General features: G+C 34.3%; 1 protein-coding gene across 7 annotated transcripts in view; it reads left to right on the top strand.

The window, feature by feature from the left end:
• Nucleotides 1-23750, top strand: part of NEO1 (neogenin 1) — a 248202-nt gene that overhangs the window by 106759 nt on the left and 117693 nt on the right. The window lies entirely within an intron of this gene.

Here is a 23750-nt window from a genome sequence, read left to right as displayed (position 1 = left end):
ATTCACTTTGTTATAAAGCAGAAACTAACACACCATTGTAAAGCAATTATACTTCAATAAAGATGTTTAAAAAAAAAAGCATGATAATGTTCTCACCAGCTTTATTCACAGTAAATCAAAACCACAAACAATCAGCCATAGAATAGATAGTGTTCTAATCATACAGTGGCGTATTATCAACAATGAAAATTGACAGACCACCGCTCAACAACATGGATAATACCACTGAATCAAAAAAGCCAGGCACGAAATAATACATACTGTATGATTCCATTTTTATAAAGTTTAAAAATAGGCAAAACTAACCTATGGTTTTATTTTTTTTAATCTTATTTATTTTTTTATACATCAGGTTCTTATTAGTTATCAATTTTATACATATTAGTGTATATATGTCAATCCCAGTCTCCCAATTCATCACGATAGTGATCACTTTTGGACACGGGCAGGGTAGTGACTATTGCACAATGGGGTTTCTGGTGTGTTAATGTTCTATTTCATAATCTAGGTGGTATTTACAGTAATTCAAGCTGTAATGTTAATGTGTGTCACATGAGGCCTTCTCTTTTAGTTTATAGATAGGAAGTCACTATGTACAAAAAATTTTTGGAAAATTTTATTTTGAATCTTGTCCCATAACTGAAAGTATTTATTTCTTTTTCTGATGGGGAAAGCAGTTTATGAGAAATGGTTGGAGGTTATATATGTGTATTTATTTATATAGTTATATTTATAGTCATAGCTGTCTGGTTTCTGTTATTTTTTAAAAAGTTACAGCTACAGGAAATGCCTTAGTGAGTGTTAATGCAGAAAGGGTTATAAGTTCAGTCTTCATCTGTTAAATATTTCAAATTTATTGTTTTATCGTTAACTCCTGGGATTTCTACACATGCTGTGACGTGAATTAGCTCATCGTGTATTTCCTGTCATCTCAGATTGTCGATAACACTTAAAATGGGTCATGAGTTTTTTTTTTTAAACAGGGATTTTTCCTTTTCTCTTAAAACATTCATAATTGCCTATGATACACATCCTCCCTCCCCACCAAAAGAATAAATTTTTCCATTTGTATTTTTGTGAGACAAATTGATAAATTCTAAATTGACTTTGTCAATACTCATAACAAATCTATCACTGAAATTTTAAATTACACCATCTTTCTCTGAAGTCATACCCTAACGTCACCCTATTGAGTTGGCCAAAAGTTCCTTCGGTTTTTAATTAAAAATAAAAGATACATTTTTCATTTTCACCAAGAACTTTATTGAACAGCATATTCATGCTTTTGTTCCACTGCCTTCTGCCATTTTTCAGGCAACTTCATAATTCCATCTTCCCAAAACTTTTTATCTTTTTGAGCAAAGAACTGTTCCGGGTACCTTTTACAGTCTTGCAGGGAATTGAAATTTTTTCCATTAAGAGAATATTGTAAAGACCAAAATAAATGGAAATCCGAAGGTGCAATGTCTGGTGAATATGACGGATGAATCAGAACTTCCCAGCCAAACTGTAACAGTTTCTGCCTGGTCATCAAAGAAACATGCAGTCTTGCTGCGTTATCTTGATGGAAGATGATGCGTTTTCTGTTGACTAATTCCGGATGCTTTTCAGCGAGTGCCGCTTTCAGTTGGTCTAATTGGGAGCAGTACTTGTTGGAATTAATCATTTGGTTTTCCAGAAGGAGCTCATAATAGAGGACTCCCTTCCAATCCCACCATATACACAACATCACCTTCTTTGGATGAAGACCGGCCTTTGGTGTGGTTGGTGGTGGTTCATTTCGCTTGCCTCACGCTCTCTTCCATTCCACACTGTTGTACAGTGTCCACTTTTCATCGCCCGTCACAATTTGTTTTTAAAATGGAACATTTTCATTATATTTAAGTAGAGAATCGCATGCGGAAATACAGTCAAGAAGGTTTTTTTCGCTTAACTTATGTGGAACCCAATCATCAAAGCGATTCACATAACCAAGCTGGCGCAAATGGTTTTCAAAGCTTGATTTGGATATTTTGAGTATGTTAGCTGTCTCCCGTGTGGTATAACGTTGATTGTTCTCAGTTATTGTTTCTATTTGATCGCTATCAACTTCAACTGGTCTACCCGACCATGGAGCATCGTCCAGCGAGAAATCTCCAGCATGAAACTTAGCAAACCACTTTTGACACATTTGATCAGTCACAGCACCTTCTCCATCCCCTGCACAAATCTTTTTTTGTGTTTCAGTTGTGTTTTTACCTTTCTTGAAATAATAAAGCGTAATATGCCAGAAATGTTGCTTTTTTCCTTCTGTCTTCAATATTAAGATGGCTCTACAAAAATTCACCACTTTTGATAAGTTTTTTTTTTTAAATGCATGCTGATATGACAGCTGTCACAATACAATCTAGCAAAATTGTTTTGAATGAAGTTAAAGATCACTAAGTGCTACTAGAGACATTTTACGGAAAAAAACCGAACGAACCTTTTGGCCAACCCAGTACTGCTCCTACCCTTCTATTCTGCTCACTCTCATCTCTGTCCACATTAAGACATTGGTCTCCCCTTTTCTCCCAGTCTTCTTCGTGATCTGACTTTACTTCATGATTAATTACAGTGTTCTGCTCTCATTTATTAGAACTCTCAGTTCTCTTGGCTTAGGATAACCGCAAACTCGTTATGGCATATATACAGAACACACCCAGACCCTTCATGTGTTAACTACTTCTCTGTGGTACCTCTCAGTTAACAGCAGTCTCTGGACCCAGCATGCCTGGGTTCCAGTCTTACATCTGTCACTTAGCTATGTGAACTTGGCCAAGTTATTTAACTTACGTGTTTCTTCATTTCTTTTATCAGTTAAATGAGTTATTATAAGGGTTAATTAAATAAACTTCTGGCACTCTTCCACCTGAACCTTGCATGGAAATGGATTCATCTTTATCAGACAGCATTTAGGATCTGAACATACTATGCAATTTGATGGCTCTGTTCCCTGTATCCTTTCACCCACAGCTAAAATTTCTAGATAGTTCTTAAAGAATAGTTCACCTCACTGCTCTTTGAAGCTTTTCATAACCATTCTCTTACCCTCAGGTAATTATTATGTCTCTTAAAATAGCTCTCTTTTTACCAGTAGTTTTTCTCACTGATTTGTTTATGTGCCTTTCCCCACTACTGCTAGACTGAGGTCCTTATCAACAGGGACTGGTCTTAATAATTTTTTATCATTGTGGATTATCAGCAAATAATTATTGAATATATGAATGAAACTTTGTGTTGAAACTGTGAAATACGACAACTAGAACGATTTTATGTTTGTGGTTACTTTATTATTCATGTTTTCCTTTGTACCTTGCTTTTCATAGACTTTTAGTATTTTAAAAGCAACTGAGATTTATTTATTTATTTACTTATTTACTTACTTTTTAAAATTGAAGTACAGTAGATTTACAAGTTGTCTTAGTTTCTGGTGTACAGCAAAGTGATTCAATTATACATATATATACTTTTCATATTCTTGTCCATTGTAGTTTATTACAGGATATTGAATATAGTTCCCTATGGTATACAGTAGGACCTTGTTGTTTATCTATTTTATATATAGTAGTTTGTATCTGCTAATCCCAAACTTCTAATTTATCCCTACCCCCACCTTTCCCCTTTGGTAACCATAAGTTTGTTTTCTATGTCTGTGAATCTGTTTCTGTTTTGTAAATAAGTTCATTTGTATCATATTTTAGGTTCCACATATGAGCGATATCATATGATATTTGTCTTTCTCTGTCTGACTTACTTGAGTAGTAGTCCATTGTATGTATATACCACATCTTCTTTATCCATTCATCTCTAGATGGACATTTAGGTTGCTTCTATGTCTTGGCTATTGTAAATAGTGCCTCTATGAACATTGGAATGCATGTATCTCTTTGAATTATAGTTTTCTCCAGATATATGCCCAGGAGTGGGATGGCTGGATCATGTGGTAGGTCTATTTTTAATTTTTTGAAGAACCTCCATACTGTTTTCCATAGTAGCTGCACTAATTTACATTCCCACCAACAGTGTAAGAGGGTTCCCTTTTCTCTACTCCCTCTCCAGCATTCATTATTGGTAGATTTTTTGATGATGGCCATACAGACTGGTAGTTTTGATTTGCATTTCTCTAATGATTAGTGAAATTGAGCATCTTTTCATGTGCCTGTTGGCCATCTGTATGTCTTCTTTGGAGAAATGTTTATTTAGGTCTTCTGCCCATTTTTTGATTGGGCTGTTTTTTTTTTTTTTTGATATTGAGCTGTTTGTATATTTTGGAAATTAATTCTTGTCGGTCACATCATTTGCAAATACTTTCTCCCATTCCGTGGGTTGTCTTTCTGTTTTGTTTATGGTTTCATTTGCTGTACAAAAGCTTTAAAGTTTGACTAGGTCCCATTAGTTTATTTTTGCTTTTATTTCTGTTGCCTTGGGAGACTGACTTAAGAAAACATTGCTATGATTTATGTCAGAGAATGTTTTGCCTGTGTTCTCTTCTAGGAGTTTTATTGTGTCATGTCTTATATTTAAGTCTTTAAACCATTTTGAGTTTATTTTTGTGTATGGTGTGAGGGAGTGAAAAGCAACTGTGGTTTTTTTTAAAAACCACTAAAAGATTATTCTGGAGGAAGATGAACCATTACCCTCATTTATATTATTGAGGTCATAATTGTCACCTTCATATACACATATGTTCACAAACAGTACTTTATCATCTTTATTAATTCCCATTCTTGACCTTTTGAGGTCTTCCATAGTCACCATAAAACTTAAAAAAAAATACTGAAATCATTAAAGATGAGCTTTCTTCCAAATGGCTGCTTTAAAACCCTTAAAATCCATATTTGCCTTCTTGGTGTGCATTGAATCCCTTCATCTTTACTTATAACCCATGAAATGCTCCACTACTTTGGCTTGATAACACTGTATTTATCTTGTTTCTCCTCTTATTTCCCTGTCCATTTCTTTTGTTCAACTTTCTCATTAAAATATTAGTGTTCCACAAAGTTCTGTCTTCAACCTATTATTCTTCACGCTCACGGTTTCAGATATAACTTACATAACAGTAACTCCCAGATTCCTAGACCAGACCCTCTGCTGAGCTTCAGACATTTCTAATTGGATGCCCCTAGGTACCTCAAACTTCACCTGTCCAAAACTGAACTTAACATTTTTCCCTAAATATCTTTCTCCTCTGATTTTTCTGTATCTCAGTGGTATCACTGCCCACCTATTCACTTTTGCTAGAAATCTGGGAATCATTCTTGATCATTCCAATCTTCTAAATTTCTTCCCACATCCAATTCTTTAGTCTTTCTTTCTCCTTGCTTTTACTCCCCTAGTTCAAGTGTAGTTAATCTTTTTCTGAGACAGTGGCAGTAGTATCCTAACTGGTCTCTCTTGTTCTAACCTGGTCCCTTATGAAATCCATTCTTCAGAGTGGCTAAAGTGATCAAAATCCTTTAATTAAAAACTTGGAAAAATAATTGCAGCAGATATAAGTGGCACTTATAAATTAATAAGAATGAAAGAAAGCCTCAGTTGAAGAAAAGGGAAAGATAAAATAGTCTGTTTATGAAACTGAACAGTTGACCTCAAAAGAGTTCAGCCTTGCTAATAGTGGAATAAATGCAGGTTAATGTAGCCCCCTTTTTTGGCCTATATGGAGAGTTTTAAAATAATAACCTACTCAGCAAAATTACAGTAAAATGGGGATTCTCCTACATTGCTGGTAGTAGTAGTGCAAATTTAATCTTTTTGGACAGCAATTTGATGATATAATTAAAAAGGCTTAAAATTTGCACCTACTTTGACCAGCAGTTCTACTTCTAATAATTCGCTTTAATGAAATAATCCTGGATGTGTGTAAAGATTTATGCATAGAAATTGCAGTGATATGTATTTATTGGAATGATAGATATTTAATGGAGAAAAATTGTAAACCTTTTAAATGGCCAACAATAGCTGAGTGGTTAAATAAATAATGGTCTCTTCATATATCAGAATACTATGCATCCAGCAAAAATCATATTTTAGAAGACTATTAAATGACAAGATTAAATGCTTTGAATATATTAAATGAGGAACAGTAAGGTGCCAAAGTACCATGTGAGAGATATGATTTATGTCATAAAGTTATGGTGTAAATTGGGTCATATTCTTTGACTTTCTTCTTAAAATTACCTCAAACCAAATAGCACGAAGCCTTAAATATCTTTCTCGTGAGGTCTCCTCCCTGTAATTTTCAGAATACTGGATACTTACTTGTCTTGAAGGGGTCATTTTTCTTCCAAATGCCAAGCAGAGCGAGAACGAGAGTCTGAGTCTGAGCAATATTGCCACTGCTTCTCAAAGTATTTTAATTTCAAGGGCAACAGCTAGCTGCTGAGAAACCCCATACAGTTGTTTTGTTGTACCGTCCCTTCTGCCTAGAATCTTTCTCTTCCCAGCCTCTTGCCTGGCTTTCTTCAGAAATCTCTGAAACTCTGGCCCTGCTCACTCCCATCTCTTGTGCCCATCCTCTTCCCACCTCCTTCCATTAGGTACTTTTTAGTTTTGTACATATACATTATACATACCTTACTTGCTTTACCTGTCACATTTAAATTTCTTTTCACTTTGTGTATCTTTCTCTCCTACCATTCTGAGTTCCTTGAAGACAGGACTAGGTCTTGTCAACTTTTAGATCCTTAGTACCTAATGTAGTGCATGACACTGCGTATTTGACAACTAGTGGATGAGATGTTGGGACATTTTTATAGTTTGCTGTCTTTATCCAGACTATTTCACAATTTCACTTTATAAACTTTACACTTTTGAAGTCCTTGCTGTAAATTAAGAATGATTTACAATTGTTTTATAATCCTGTGTTGGGACCTGAATCATTTTGGATTGGTTTTGCAATTCTTAGATTTTTATCGCATCAGTGGTCATGTTAGCTTTCAGATAAATCCCATATTTTACAAGCTTGAAGTAATTTTCTAATAGTTATGTAAATTTATTCTGAACTACAGTAGCCTCATTTCCATGGTAACTAACCACCTTCAGGAGAGAACCTGCAGGTATTCTAGAAAAGACAGGAATATCCACATGAAATAAAATGAAATGTGATATAAGGTTAGAACCTAGATTTATGTGGAATACAGGTGCACGGTTTTTGACCATGAAAATGTTACAGAATAGAAGAGCCATTGAAATGCCTGAAGATTCTACCTGCTTGTTGTTTGTGCATTAGTCAAAATACAGCATGAGAAGAACTCAACTCTCTATTGTGATTTTATGTTAACAAGTGACCCTAATCAGGGGGAAGCTTTGTGGGGCAAATAAGCAGGAATTGTGGTATAGAAATGGATCCCTGGTTTCTATAAAACCACTAAGAGATCAGCACTGAACCTCATAGAAGGAATAGGGTATGATGAAAAGAGAGATCTTTTTGGTGGCATGTCGCTGTTTTCCAGTCTCTGGCCATGTGATCTTGGATCAGTTTACTTCAGCTTCATTTTTCTTATTTGTAAAATGAAGATGAGAACACCTTCTTTGTAGTGATGGTGTAAAGAAGATGCCTAATATAGCACCTGACGCATTGTAGGCATTTAGTAAATGTGCCTCAGCTAATGTCCCCGGGGTTCAAAGAATCTTTCCTTTCTATCTAAGCCCTCTTCACTTGATCCTACTTTCTTTGGTTCTTTTTTGCCTGTTTACCTAGATTCTGCTTCTTCCTTGGATCATTCAGATTGACATCTCAGAAGACTTTCTGTTTTGGTTTTGTCGCATGCCACTAACCATCACACGACCTTTGCACCATATTTTGCAGTCCGTGAGCCAGGCTGGTCACACTTCACTCTTGTGCCCAGTCTAGTGCATGCTGGACTTTTGCTTGTCTAGATGAGCAGATTGGACAAAATATTAATAAGCATTCTTCAGTCTTTATTTAAAGAACATTAGAATTGTAATATTAGGGCAAAGTCATCCCCTTCTAGCCCAGAAATAAGTGAGGAAGTTTGACTGTCATCTTTGGCATTACTACTCTACTTCCTAAATTACGTGTCTTGACCTCAGAATTTTAAGCTTAGCCCACTCCGGGTCTCCTATTCATTGATTTTAGATATATTCAGTATTTCTGAGGGAATATGTTCTATTTGGTATTTACTGTCTTACTTTTATTGAACAATATTTCTTTTACTTTAAGGGGTGCTATCAGATTTACCAAATTTGTTGCAGAGATCCATGCTAGGAAGAATGTCAGTAATTTTAGTCATATTGTCAGTAAGTTTCTCATATTAAATATATTACGTCTCTTAAACTCCCATTCTCTTCTTTAATTTTAGTTATATTCCTCTTTCTTCATTAAAGAGACGACAGCCAGAATTGGGAGCAGCAGAAGTTTTATGAACCTCTTACTAAAAATTGAACTCAGAAGCTCCAAAATGGGAAGTAGAAAGATAATCTCCTAGTGAGAAGAATATCTAGAACATATTTCTTCTTCATTGCAGATTTCTTCCACCTTTACACAGTCCCACTCCCTACCATTGTTTATTGATGACACTTTCAGATAAACCCAGTTTATACACAGGGATGGGATCTTGCCCCAACAGGAGTATCTTATCTCAGTACAACACAGTTACCCTTAATTTATCTGAAATGTAACTGCTTTGAATCGTAATCTACATTCCGGAATAACTGCCAAAAAGCTATATGAATCTAAATCTATTCTGCTTTTTCCCAATCCCCATTGTAATGATAACCAACATTTTACTGGTCTTTTTGTCCAGAAAGATTTCTTAGATTGAGATCATGTCAGAGATTTTCAAACTTTTTTATTGGGGGGGGGTGCAGGAGGCAAGGAACTAAAAAGTAAAATCTCATTTTGAAAGCCAGAAATTTAAAATATTGATAGATAAACATGGCATTACTCTACTGGAGGCTGGGCAGGGTGAGCGTAGAGTTTCCTCACACCATCCCCTTCATTGCTTATTTAGATTTTTTTCTGGTCTGTGATTACAAAAACAGAATTTCAATGACTATCTTAAAAGTAATATCAAAGATATTTTTCAAGCAGTATTTATTCAGTATCTACTGTAAATTAGGCAGAAGGCAGAATCTAGTTTCACTGGAGATAGAATCAAATAGGATGCAGTTCTCATCCTCAAGGATACAGTAGGCAACACAGAAAAGTAATTAAGCATTTCTAGCCCAGAATGACAAAAGCTGCATTATTATGTGTCAGCCATGTCTTTGAGACTCATTCTTGTCCAGTTGATTTCAGTGATTCTTGTTCAGAAAGTAGAAAAAAATGACACTCGATGTTTTTAACAGATAAATTTATTCCTTGAATTTTTGACATCACATTGTGAATCAGAAAAGGAAAATGAGTCCAAACTTTTTTTTTTAATTGTTCTTTGCCATTTGAGACAACATGGATGGACCTTGAGAGCATTATACTAAATGAAATAAGTTAGAGAAAGACAAATACCATATGATTTCGCTGATAGATGGAATCTTTTTTTTTTTTAAATAAATTTATTTATTTATTTATTTTTGGCTGTGTTGGGTCTTCGTTGCTACGTGTGGGCTTTTCTCTAGTTGCACAGAGCAGGGGCTACTCTTCATTACGGTGTGCAGGCTTCTCATTGCAGTGGCTTCTCTTGTTGCAGAGCACGGGCTCTAGGCGTGCGGGCTTCAGTAGTTGTGGCACATGGGCTTAGTTGCTCTGCAGCAGGTGGGATCTTCCTGGACCAGGGCTCGAACCCATGTCCCCTGCCTTGGCAGGCGGATTCTTAACCACTGTGCCACCAGGGAAGCCCTGATAGATGGAATCTTATAAACAACAACAAACATATAGATACAGAAAACAGATTGGTGGTTGTCGGGGGTGGAGGGTGGGTGAAATGGATGAAGAAGATCAAAAGGTACAAACTTCCAGTTATAAGATAAATAAGTCCTGGGGATATAATGTATAGCATGGTGACTATAGTTAACAATACTGGATTGTATATTTGAAAGTTGCTAAGACAGTGAATCTTAAAGGTTCTCATCACAAGAAAAATATTTGTAAAGACTTTTTTTTGGATGTTAACTAGACTTGTTTTGGTGATCATTTTGCAATATTACATGTATTGAGTCATTACATTGTACACCTGAAAGTAGTATAATGTTATATGTGAATTATTTCTCAGTAAAAGTTTAAGAAAGGAATATTTATGTGAAAGATAAAATTCAGTAATGATCACAGGCCTAAATTATTTTCTTCTATAGTTTTGAAGAAACAGAATGGACAAAATTTGGTTTGTGAACTTTGGAATACTGAGAAATGACTGGGGTCAGTTGGGTGTTCTGTGTCATTGTCAAAACCAAATCATTTGGCAAGATGCTGATCTTTGCCGTCCATTTCTACTTCCGTCTTATATGGTATTATTCTTTTTTCTCAACTATTTTTCAAATGGTAGCACTTCTTTTCTTTTTAAACCCTTAATCATAGTAATTTTCTAGTAGTAAGAATGACAGGGTGGTGAAGAATATTTTTTTCCTAAAGAAAAAATCTTTTCCATTTTTTTCAACATTTCTCTGTATTGGGGAAATTTCATAATAAAATGCTGAAAGAATTTTACAGCAAACACCCACTACCTAGAGTCTACAATTGACATTTATTGTAATTGCTGTATCACATGTCTATCACTTGATCTATCCATCTGAATTTTTTGATACATTTCAGAGTAAATGGTAGACACCCCCAAATACTTCAGTTCATATTAACTAGGCATAATATTTAGTTTGTGGTTTTTTTTCTTTTGAGGTAAGATTTATATACAGTGAAATGCACAGATCTTAAGTGTACTGTTAATGTGTTTGTTGGGCTGCACTTGCCCCCCTTCAAGACTGAAGAAAGAGCCCAGAGTCAGCAGCAAAGACCTCAGTGGTTTAATGGATGGGAGCTCTCACATGTCTGAAGCAAGGTCCTGGAGCAACACCCCATCATGTGCATCAGATGGCAGGGCGGGACATGGTGGCAGTCTTCGCTTCCAGGGCAGAGGGTGTGGGGTGGGGGATAGGGAGACTACCAGTTTTAGGGGGAATTGACGTCAGATTGGCTCATCAGTTACCAGGGAAACCAGCAGAGGGGCACGCCCCTCACTGGACCCAGAGTAGATAGTTCTGTTCTAAAGCTAGAACATCAGTAGCTGGGGCCTAGGGGAAGTATGTAGGAAGGTCAGTCATGTGAGTAGGCTGTAGGTGAAGCAGGCACTGGTCGTGCAGGGGATGTATAGAGAGCAAGAGAGCAGCCATCTTAGGTGGTCTGACCATAGCGTTTCAACAATATGCATTACTATACACCAAAACCCCTATCAAGATACAGACTAGTGCCACCACTGCAGAAAGTTCCCTCCCCAGCAAATCCTGTCCTTACTACCCCAGAGCCATCTACTCTTCTGGTGTTTTCCCACTGTGTATTAGTTTTGCCTCTTCTAAAGCTTCATATAAATGCGGTCATGTCATCTATACTTGTTTATGTAAGGATCCTTTCACAAAGCATAATGTATTTTAAATTCATCCATGGTGTTGCATAATTAGCAGTCTATTCCTTTTTATTGCTGAGTAGTATTTCTGAGTATTATACCAGACCTTTTCCCAAAGTGGTTGTTTATTCCTACAGACAATGTATGTGAGTTCTCTTTGCTCCACATCCTGGCCAGCATTTGGTGTTGTCAGTCTCTTTAATTGCAGTCATCCTGGTGACTGTGTAGTGGTATCTCTCTATAGTTTTAATTTGCATTTCCCTGGTGATTAATGATGTTGAATACTTTACCATCTGCTTATTGGTCATTCCTGTATCTTCCTTTGTGAGGTTATTTTCTAGATTTTCTAAACATAGATTTTCTCTGTAGATGGTACATGGGTTTGTCAGTCATCTTAAAGAGAATTCTTAAAGTGTTGTGTTAGAGAATTGTCCATTTATTGGTACCTGAAAGAAATGGCCAATAGGAAAATTAAAACACTGATATAATTTCAGGCCTTTGGTTTACATGTCTTTAGAAATAGTTGAATCTTAGCTCTCCATCACTTCTACTTTTATTATTTTTGGATTTGAAATTTTTCTCAGGATAGCTATTTGAATTTCTCTTGAAGTAACAAAGGAATAATGTCAAATGTGCTGTGACATGTCAGTAATTTACAAATTGATCCCAGATATGTTTGCTTTCATATATTGCTCTTTGATAGTATCTGTACCTAGAGTAAATAATTAAATTTGCTTAGTATATTAGTCTTCATCTAATTACAAGGTTTTTTAAAAAATCTAATTACAAAATCTAGTCATTGCATTGGCAGTGGTAAAACACCTTTTTGCCAAAACCCTGGGGAATTTTGGCTTTTCACGCTTGTAGGTAAATTATTTGTGATTCATTGGCCCTGAGGTCCAGTCAAAGAAAACTATAGAATCTAGACCATATCACACTAGTGTGTTAAAGTGAGAAAATAATATGTAAGCAAACTGTCACATTGGCCAGAGTTGTTATCTTCAGCCCTTTTTAGTAGCAACATAATGGTTGATTTTCAGTGATTGTGTAACAGAATTATACTTTACATATATATGCTTTACATTTTGAGACTTTAAAGAGATTTAATAAAGTACATGTTACAATACCTGACTCATAGCTGATACTCAACAGATTTTAGTTCTCTTTTCTCTTCTAAAACCCTTTAGAGGTATTGTTACTAATCTACTGATTGATAAAGCTTCTGAAAGTCCCCAAATTATATTTTCCTCTTAATTTTTTTCCTTGGCATGCTGAAAATAGTTGGCTCATGCATTTAAAAAAAAAAATGGAACAGTGACAGCAGTGGAATTATGAGCCATTTTGATTTGCCAAGAAATTTTATTATAGTAGAAATATCATCAAGCAACTTTTATTCACAAAGTATAGTCTGTATACTTTATCACATTTATGTTATATGGATCTACCTGGAATATTCTTTAAATATCTTCTGTACTAACAAACAAGGTGTTTTTACCTACATACGTATGTATTCTTATATCCTTTTAAGGAAAAGTAATTTCCCTAAAATCACAAAACACATTTGAAGGCGAAGCCCAGAACTTCCTGATTCCCGGTCTAGTACTCTTTAATCTAAACACTTTCATCAGTGTTTACCAATTTATTAGGATCTTTATTCTCTTCCAGTGGTTTTAAAACATTTTTAACTACTATAAATAGAAAGAAATAATTTTATGCTACAATCTAATATACATATATATGTCTGTCTCTGAAATAAGTTTTACAGAGCAATATTTACCCATACTATATGAGGTGCACTGTTTCTTAATCCACTTCATCCTGCCTTTTCCTGTTCCATATTTTAAAAAATTGATTTCATGAAACATTGATAGGTCAGCTGACAAAGGGGTGGGAGTAGTCTGCTCTGATTGGGAGGAGTATCTAATCACTGACATTGTTGAGAATTGCTGGCACATTACTGATGGAAAAACATCAGTATGTGCTAGTGTATAACTTCCTTAGTTACCTTTTTATGTTAATTTCTAGGACTACTATTGCTGAAGTCGAAAGTATTAATGTTTTAAATATTGAAGTTATTGTTTTTACCTTGTATGGACAATGTACTTCTTCAATGCCTGCACCCAAATTGACTATGACTATTGGACTGCCCTTGGCTTACCAGTGGGTGAACAGTTTGAAAAATATTCTGCTTTGTATTGAACTGCTGGAGCTTGTATTGAGCAGCAAATTCAGAGATTTATTGAACTTCTCCTAAGAGTTAAAATGCTCATTTTCAGCTGCTCTGTGGAATTTTCAAGCATATATACTTTAATTTGCATTTGGAAAAAGTATACAGAGATTTTTCTCTGCTAGGCCAATTTGGAGAATTTTCATGAGTGGTAAGGAGTGAAAAATAAATATGTCAGTAACAGTTTGATAAATAAAGAATATGTTTAAGAACAAGCTTTTCATCTTTGGAAATGAGGAATTAGTTCAGAAGAAGCTTAATGATCATTTACTGGTTTTGATTGAATTATTATTCAGGGAACTACATTCGTTCAAGGTTTTCATAATAAGATTACAAAATTATTTCTCCAGACTGTAAATTGATACTACAAAAATAATTTTATTGCTTTTTTAGATTATAAGAATAATTGATATTTTATATTCCCTCTACAAAAGCAAAAGAAATCTGGAAAGAAGAAAAATTAAAGTCACCTATAATCTCATCACCCACAAATAGCATTGCTGTTAACCTTTTAGTTTATATATTTCAAACTATTTCATGAACAAATTCATGTTTTTTTAAAAAATGAAGTAATACCATTCATTCTGGTTTTTTTCTGTGTCTTTTCTATTGGGTATTGTGGTCACATCTCGGTGTCAGGACATACAAATCTATATTATATATAGTGGAATTATAGCAGAGTCAGCAAACTTTTTTTAAGGACCAGATTTTTAGTCTTGTGGGCCTTAGCCTCTGTCACAACTATTCAATTCTGCCATTGCAGCAGAAAAGCAGCTGTAGACTATACCGAAACAAATGAGCATGACTGTATTCCAAAAAAACTTTATTTGTGGAAATGGCCCTTAATTTGCTGACAGCTGCTATATAGTATTCCAGTGTTTTCATTTCTTTATCCAGGCCCCTAATAAATAATGCAGGTGGTTTCTAGTGTTTTACTACTATAAATAACACTTTTATGAACATCCTTATACATATACATTTGTACACTTGTTTATCTTTTTATGATAATTTCTAGGACCACTGTTGCTAAGTCAAAGGTATTAATGTTTTAAATATTGATGTATCTTGCTAGGTTGCCCTTCCAATAAGTAGTATCACTTTATTTACTTACCAGTAGTGTGGAAATACTGGTTTCCCCACAATTTCCCCTGTGTTGGTGTCATCAAGTTTTTTAGTCTGTGCAAATGGGATGGGAAAAAAGAGATCTTATTTTGCTTTTTAATTCACAGGGGGGTTGGACATCTTTTCAGATTTTTGTTGACTTTTATTTTCTTTGTTCTTGCTGGACAATTTTTGAGTTGTCTTCTATTGACTTGTAGAATTGTTTATGTATTCTAAATATTCTTTGACAGATGAATTGCAAATAATTTATTCAGATATTTCACGTATGTTTTTTAACAGCTTTATTGAGGTAATTAGTTGATACAATACAATGCACTTAATATATTTAAAGTGTACAGTTTGATAAATTTTATATGTTTACGCGCTTGAAAATATCACCACAGTCAAGATAATTAACATATTCATCATTCCCAAAGGTTGTCTAATGCTTCTTAGTAATCCCTCCCACCTGCCCTTCACACTCCTTATCTCCAAGTAGCCGCAAATCTGCATTCAGTCACTGTAGATGAATTTGCATTTTCTGAAGTTTTATATACATGGAATTACACAAGTATGTGCTCTTTTTTTGTCTTGTTTCATTCAACATACTTGAGATTCAGCCACACTATTGCATGTATCACTAGTTCCTTTTTTTGCTGAGTAGTATTCTGTTGTATAAATATATCACAGTTGTTCATTCACCTTTGATGGACATTTGGGTTGTTTCCAGATTTTGGCTACTTAAAATAAAGCTGCTATGAACATTCTTATCATTTACATTTAATTTTAAGCTGTATTTTATCATACAGAAAATTTTCATTTCTATGTAGTCAGTTATGTTGGGATTTTTCCTTTTGGAATTGGATCCTGTTTAGGCTGCACAATTCCCCCTCCCCCTAATTAAAAATATTCTTTCCCATTTTCTTCTAATACTTTTGTAGTTTATTTTTACTTTTTGATCTGTGGTCCATCTGGAGTTTTTAAAATATATGGTAATAAGTGGAGATCAAACTCTGTATTTTCCCAAATGGATTGTTACCCCAACACTATTCTTGCCCTGCAGTTATTTGAAATATCACCTCTATATAATCCCATTTTCCAAAATTATATGGGTCTTATTGCTAGACTCTATTTTGTCGATCAGTTTGTCTATTCCTACATCAATACTGTACTGTTTGAGTTAGTTTTGATATTTTGTTGAGTCCCTCATTGTTCTTTATGAAAATGTTTTTGCAAAATTTTTGACTGAAATATAGTTGATTTATGATGTTGTGTTAGTTTCAGGTATACAGCAAAGTGATTTGGTTATATATATATATATTTTTCAGATTATTTTCCATTATAGGTTATTAGAAGATATTGAATATAGTTCCCTGTGTTATCCAGTAAATCCTTGTTGTTTATTTTACATATAGTAGTTCATATCTGTTCATCTCAAACTGCTAATTTATCCCTCCCGCCCCTTTCCCCTTTGTTAAGTTTGTTTTCTATGTCTGTGAGTCTGTTTCTCTTTTATACATATAGAGTCTCACATTTTTTAAATAGACTGTGAAATCAGCTTGTCAAATTTTCTTAAAATTTTTCTTGGGATATTAAATGGCATTTCATTGAATTTGTAGATCAACTTCAAAAGAATTATAATTGACCTTTTTACAAAATCAAATCTGCCCAGCCAGGTGTATGTATGTCTCTCCACTTTTATTATTTTTAGCTAAACATTTTTAATAGGTAATATATACAGAGGATAAAAATATATATGTATAATGAAATATAACCCTATGTCCTAGCCCCCCCTCCACAGAAGCAATCACTACCATTAATTTCTTTTATATCCCTCTAGAGAGATTCTGTTCCGAGTCAAGCAAAAATATGTGCAGAAATGACATTAGGTATAACAAGCGGTCAGAGATTATTGTCATCAGGAGCAGATGCAGCTTTTCTGGGGCCTGGAGTGAAAATTATTTTGGAAACCTTGTGTAAGAAAATGAATAGAGTAGTTACTTACAATGAGAAAATTAACTACAACAAATTAGTTTTTTAAAAAACTAATAATCACTACAAACAACACAAAATTCCAGAAAAATAACATTTCTTTTTGACTTTTGACACTTATGTAATGTTTGTTTTGGCTGCATTTTATTTGATTGTCTCCTCATATGACAATGATTTTTAAGGTCATTTTCTATGAGAATAGAAAGTTAATTTGGTCTTTTTGCTCCAGTGTTTAGGCTATGGTGACATGAATATGACTCTGCACCTTTATGTCTCTGTGTTGGGTCATGTTGGTACAGTGGGCAGAAGGAATATTTCGGAATCCATTCTATACTGAGACAGCTTAAGTATACATGGGTGCTTTGGCAAATCACATAAATACATCATCCCACTAAACCAACTAAAGGTATATGTAGTTCAGTTTCCTCATGGCTTGCCTTGAGTTCAAAGATGCCTTCAGCCACTCCACTGTTACTCAACATGAAGGGAAGTAAAAATGGAAAAAACCGTGATGTCTTAATGGATTGTGGTTAAAATAGCTTATTCTTTAGTGGTTCCAGTCTTTTGCTACTTCAAACAGCGAGCAGGGAATACCCTCATGTCTGTGTAAATGTGTGAGTCTATCTGTTAGATGAATCTCTCAAAGTGAAATGCTGGATTATAAAGAGTATATGCAACTTAGATTTTGCTTTACTATACTTCATATATCTATACTTTATAGATACTGATTACCCAAGAAAGATTGTATCAGTTTGTATTAATATCAAGATATATGAGAATGTCCATTTCTCCTACTCTTGTCAACCTAAGAGGTAAAAAATAGTATCTTGACATTTTTATTTGCATATTTTTACACGAGTGATGTTTAGTATCCTTTCATATATTTCGAAGTGTATTTATTATGCACTGTACATTCATATCTTTTTCTCATTTTTTAACTGGATTGTGAGTTTTTTTACTTTATTAGAACTTTTATATTTTAAAGAAGTTAGACCTCTGTGTACCCTTTCCCCCCCCGTCTTTTTACTTAATGATAGTTTTTAATCATGCACAATTTGAATTTTTTATGTAGCACAGTATGTTTATCTTTTATGGCTTCTTGGTTTGTGTCATATTTAGGCCTCCTTCCAAGATTATTTTTAAAAATCTCATGTTTTCTTCTAGTGCTTTTATGGGTCTGTTTGTTTTTAACCATTAAATCTTTGATAGATATGGGCTTTATTTTGGTATAAGGAGTAAGGCATGAATCCAGCATTATTCTTTTCCAAATAGCTACATCGTCTCCAGGATTATTTACTGAGTTAGGCATCTTTTCCCCCTGATTTAATGTGTCACTTCTGTCATGAGAATGTCTTACATGCCTGGGTCTGTATTTGTGGCTCCATTCTTTTATACTTTCTTTTATGTCCTTTAGTAAAGTTTTATAGTTTTCTTCTTAAAGGTTTTATACTTTCCTTGTTAGGTGCATATCTATTTAATTGTTTTTGTTGTTATTGTGAATTATATTTTAAAAATTGTACATATGTATTGTATGAGAATATGAGTGACAGAGAAAAGTATGTTAATCATTTATACTGCTAGTTTAAAAAATTTAGATTTAGTTCTAATAGCTTCTCAGTTTATTGTTTTGGCTTTTTTCCTTTTTAAATTTTATAAGTAATACAATACCATTATTAAATAATCAAACCATGTTAGCCAAGTAAATCTCCTTCATTGCCCCTTCCTCATCCCTACCCCTTTCCTCAGAAGTAACCACTGTCATCATTTTAGTGTATATAATTCTAGATGTCTCTAAAAAGCATTTACGTGTGTGTACATCTAGAAATATATTTTTTGTTAACAAATAGGATCATCCCATCTGTGTTGCAAATTGCTTTTTGACTTTTTAATCTTTAGATTGTTCCATGTTTGTACATGTAGACTACATCAGTATTTAAATGCTCAAAGCAGTGCTTATTTATTAAACTTTTAACATGCAGTGAGTCATCTAGAGATCTTGTAAAAATGCTGATACTGAATCAGAGGGTTTAGGGTGGGGGATAGAGATTCTGTGTTTCTAACAAGCTCCCAGATGATGCCAGTGCTGTTGTTCCTACACTCTGAATGGGAAGACTATAACATATCCTTCAGCTAGGTGTACCATAGTTTAATTATTATCCAATTGATTAAATCATTGAAGTTTCCCCTTGGCTACAAATAGTATGACAATGCACACTGGAATTTTTCCATGAAAGATTTCTTGAGTATTCTAGGAGACAGTCATTGCCATGGTGTGCTTGTGTGAGGGAACAGGAGATTTCTCCAACTCCACCCCTATATTTGTATTTTTCTTTTTCTTAATTGCACTAGCTAGGACCTCCAGTAGAATGGTAAATAGTCTTATTGATACTGATTCTTTGATTGGAACATAAAACTTGTACAGCCTTTGGTAATATTTACAAAATTTTTAAATATGAAATCACCTTGACTAGCTATTCCCTCTAAAATTCTATTCTTCTGAAACTCTTACACATGTGTACAAAGATCTATATGCAAAGATGCATATTACAGCATTACCTGTAATAGAAAAATTAAAAGCAACCTTAAATGTCCATTAGCAGGAGAGTGATTCAATAAACTGATATAGTCAGACTCTGGATCACTATGCTGCTATCAAAAGAGAGGTGGCCATATATACTGATATGTAAGATTACTAAGAGAGAAGCACAAGTTGCAGAAGAGTATTTATCAGCTGATCCAGTCTATATCTTTAAAATGTGTGTATGTGTGTAGTGTGTTTGAAATACATAGAAAAAATTTGCAAGACTCACACACCAAAAATATTAGTAGTGTTTATCTCTGAGGAGGGTAGTGGTATTGGGCTTGATAAAGGGGAGGATTTTATGTTTCCTGTATTCTTTATACCTTTTGTACTGAATACTTATTCAAAATGATAAAAAGGAAAATGGAGAAAAGAAAGCAAAAGCTAACAGAAAGAACCAAGTGAAAGAATACTAAGGAGTAGCCGGGAGCAGACAAATCTAAATCATCCAGTAGTCAGTAAAAATTTCTAAATAGACAATCCATGAACATGCAAAAGGTCAAATGGTACAAAAGCATAATGGTACGATGAAATACCACCTCACACCCATTAGGATAGCTACTAACAAAGAACCAGAAATAACAAGTGTTGGTGAGGATATGGAGAAATTGAAATGCCTGTGCACTGTTGGTGGGAATGTATAGCCACTTTGGAAAACGGTATGGTATTTCCTCAATAAATTAAAAATAGAATTACCATATGATCCAGCAGTTCTACCTCTGGTATACTCAAAAGAATTGAAAGCAGGATCTCTAGGAGGTAATCGTACACTCATGTTCACAGCAGCATTATCCGCAATAGCTAAAACATTAGAAAAAATCCAAGTGTTAATTGACAGAGGAATGAACAAGCAAAACATGGTATGTACATACAATGGAATATAATTAGCCTTATAAAGGAAGGAAATTCTGACACATGCTATGACATAGATGAACCTTGAAGACATTATGCTAAGTGAAATAAGCCTGTCACAAAAAGACAAATACCATATGAGTCCACTTATATGAGGTACTTAGAGTAGTCAAATCATAGAGACAGGAGGTAGAATGGCGGTTGCCAGGGATTAGAGGGAGGCCGGTGAGTGGGGTGTTACTGTTTAATAGGTATAGAGTTTCAGTTTTACAAAATGAAAAGAGTTCTGAAGATGGATTGTGGTGATGGTTGCCCCAAAATATGAATGTACTTAATACCACTGAGTTGTGCACTTAAAAATGATTAGGATACTAAATTTTATCTTATGTTTATTTTACCACAGTTTTTAAAGTTGAGGGAAAAAGTATATGGTAACAAGTCACTCTCCTTATTTGCCAATTTCCCAGTTACCCTCCTGTGAGATAACCACTGAACCAGTTTTCTGTAGATCCCTCTATGCATCAATAGCTAATTATATCTCTTCCTTTTGAATTCACATCTATGTAACACTGTCATCTTCTCTTAAAATATCATACCTTTCTATCTTACTTTACAGTTTATTAAATACATGTGTTTATTATCTCTCTCCCTCACAGCATCCAGTAAAACGTCTTTGTAGCTTAGTAGTTGCTTATTAAATATTCGTTTAATAATTGAGCAAACAAATGAATTCTGTGGTCCTGGAAGGCACAAGAATTGGGGAGTTCTCTGTGTATATAAAAAGGTGATGAGGTATACAGTAATCTCCTTTAGTGACCCCCTAATGCACAGTTCTCACACTTAGCATGATAGAACAATCTGGGAGAAATTGTTAAGATGATAATTATATGGCCTTATCTTTTGGAATTCTCAAGCATGTGTGGTGAAACCCAACAATCAACATTTTTCTAAGTATCTTTGCAAATCTCTGCAAATAGTCTATGAGTCTCTTTAAGTCATTTGTATGCTCCTACAATGCTGAAAAGCAGAGGGCTTACAAATTGAGTTTAGCTATTTAGGGAGCATATCTAATGTATGTATAATACTAAGTGAAAATAATCAACCATGAGGCCTTCATACCTTGTCTGTGTAAATGTGGCACACAATTAATGTTCATCATGATAATAGTGGGATATCATACAAAGAATAAGTATGTTCAGTCTCGTCAGGGAAGGGGAACCTATATTTAATAAAGATTTTTGTGAATTCTTCACCAAAAAAACCATGTGTAGAGCTGTTTGTCAAATTTAAGAGCTTTAAGGACCCTAAGACCCCAAGTTTGAGAAACATTGCACTAGGATTAAATTCTACAGTCACAAAAGCCAACTTATAAACATAAATATGAGTGCTGAAGTTATATGATTATTAAGATTTTATATTATAAACATTTAAAAGCACATTTTAAAACTTATGCAGAAAATTCACAGCAAAGATTAGATTTATGAATTCCTATTGGTGAAGTAGTGGTATAAAACATTAAATCCTTGAGAAGCTTGAGAGTCCTTGAAAAAATTCTTATTCTCAACATCTAATTTTCTGATAGTGCCGATTAATGGAATTTGTAGAATTCAAGTAACCATTGATTTCAACAAATATGCATTGAACACCTATTATGGTTTAGGCCACTGGGGTTTCAATGGTAAATAGGGCAGTGATGACCTAGGAATGGGGAGGAAAAGTGGGGGTGGGCTATGGATCAAGAAAAGCTTCTTTAAGGGATTGTTTTTAGAGATCTGAAGGATGAGTACCTGTTAGCTAAGTTGAGAGGTAGGGGTAAGGAAATGCAGTGCAACTGGACGTGGAGGTACAGGGATAGGATAGAAATGTAATTTCAAGGTCGTGTGGCAACTCCGTCATAATGTTGCTTCATAATTGATTTCACCTGTTTCACATGGAGATTAAGGAAAACATTCACCTTCATTGGAACAAGAAGCTTTCTCAAGAAGTATTGGAGGGTTCTAATGTATTTTTGTTAGTTGAGCCAGTACTTACAGCAGACTTGTGATTAGACTGTCAGACAACATCCCTGAGGGGATTTCAGACTGTTAAAAATGCTTGGGTTTTATTTGTTGGGATTTTTTTTTAAGGACTTACATGTAATTTTGTGAATTATTGAAAAGAAGCTTAAGAACAGCAAGTGTGCAGTTTAACATAAAATGGACAAAGTTGCTTTATTTCTCTGCTTAAAGTGCTTTTTTAAGAATTTCAATGCCTAAACCTTTAAAATCAAACAATAGAAACTCCAACATTTCAGAGCTAATGTAAATGAAACCGGTTATAATCTTCTAAATAACAGCATAATGAAGTAACCTTGAAACTTTGGTGTTGGCCCTATATTGTTTTCTGTTTGAATTGAGTGGCAATTTCATCATTATATAACAGTTATGGAATTAAGTGATGTTTCCAGTAAGGAAATTTGGCAAGTGTAATATGTTTTAGTATTAAGTTCTACTTGTGCATTTAGCAATTAAAATTATTCTTGTAATGATGATGGCATTAGAAGGGATAGGGAGCTGTCAAAGAGAATTTGAAGCTTAATTATCTCTTTGGTAACAAAATGCATAATCTTCCATTACAATGCTTATTTTCTTATGGTAATAGACTCATTTGCTCTCTGGTTATCAATTTAACCTCCCAACCACAAACATCTGCTCTTACACTGTGTTTAATTGGTGTGAATACTATCTACAGAGAAGTTAAAATCTGGAGAACATTTTAAAGGCATTATTTTATAATTCATGAAAGGGAAAAGTAAATGATGAATTGAACATTGTGATGATTTTTTTCTAATAGTCTTTGAAAGTCTGTTTACTGAAAATGCATACTAAAATTATATTAATTGGATTTTCTTTTGAAGAGAATTTTGCTGTTTTCCAGAATTACATACTCTGCTTTAGGGGGCGCCTCAGTCCCTTAGACTTAAGGCATATGTCAGTTCCTTAGAAACATGGTACCATAGTGGTTAAGACTGAAGGTTTTGAAGGTAGAAAAAATTGTTTAGTACATAACTAATCTGAAGAAGAGGGGTGGGTACAAATTGTGTTTGTTTGCTTATAATTTTTGAAATGAAAGATAAACCATTCAAAAAAATTAATGGTTACCTATAGGAGAAGGGAGGGAAAAGGGTAGAGAAAACAGGGTTAGAAGCAGGACTTGTTGGAATATACCCTTTTTTGCAGATTTTAAATTGCTGAAAAGGGGAAGTAAAATGAAACAAATGACTCTATATGTGTAACTAGTTGGTAGTATAGCCACACAGAAAGTTAAAATTCCAAGTGAAAGTTACTGTTCCAAATAAATTTAAAATAGTAATTAATCTATATATACCTAGTAGAATATTCTCAAGGACAAAAAGAACTCCAGAAATCTTCAACTTTTTTCTCTTGGTGGAAATGTTGGTATTGTTATTCTGAGACTGAGTGTAAGATAA

Source organism: Balaenoptera acutorostrata, chromosome 3 (genome assembly GCF_949987535.1).
Source record: "Balaenoptera acutorostrata chromosome 3, mBalAcu1.1, whole genome shotgun sequence".
Classification (NCBI taxonomy): domain Eukaryota; kingdom Metazoa; phylum Chordata; class Mammalia; order Artiodactyla; family Balaenopteridae; genus Balaenoptera; species Balaenoptera acutorostrata.
The sequence above is the reverse complement of the archived record's forward strand: the minus strand, read 5'-3'. Positions and strand labels throughout refer to the sequence as shown.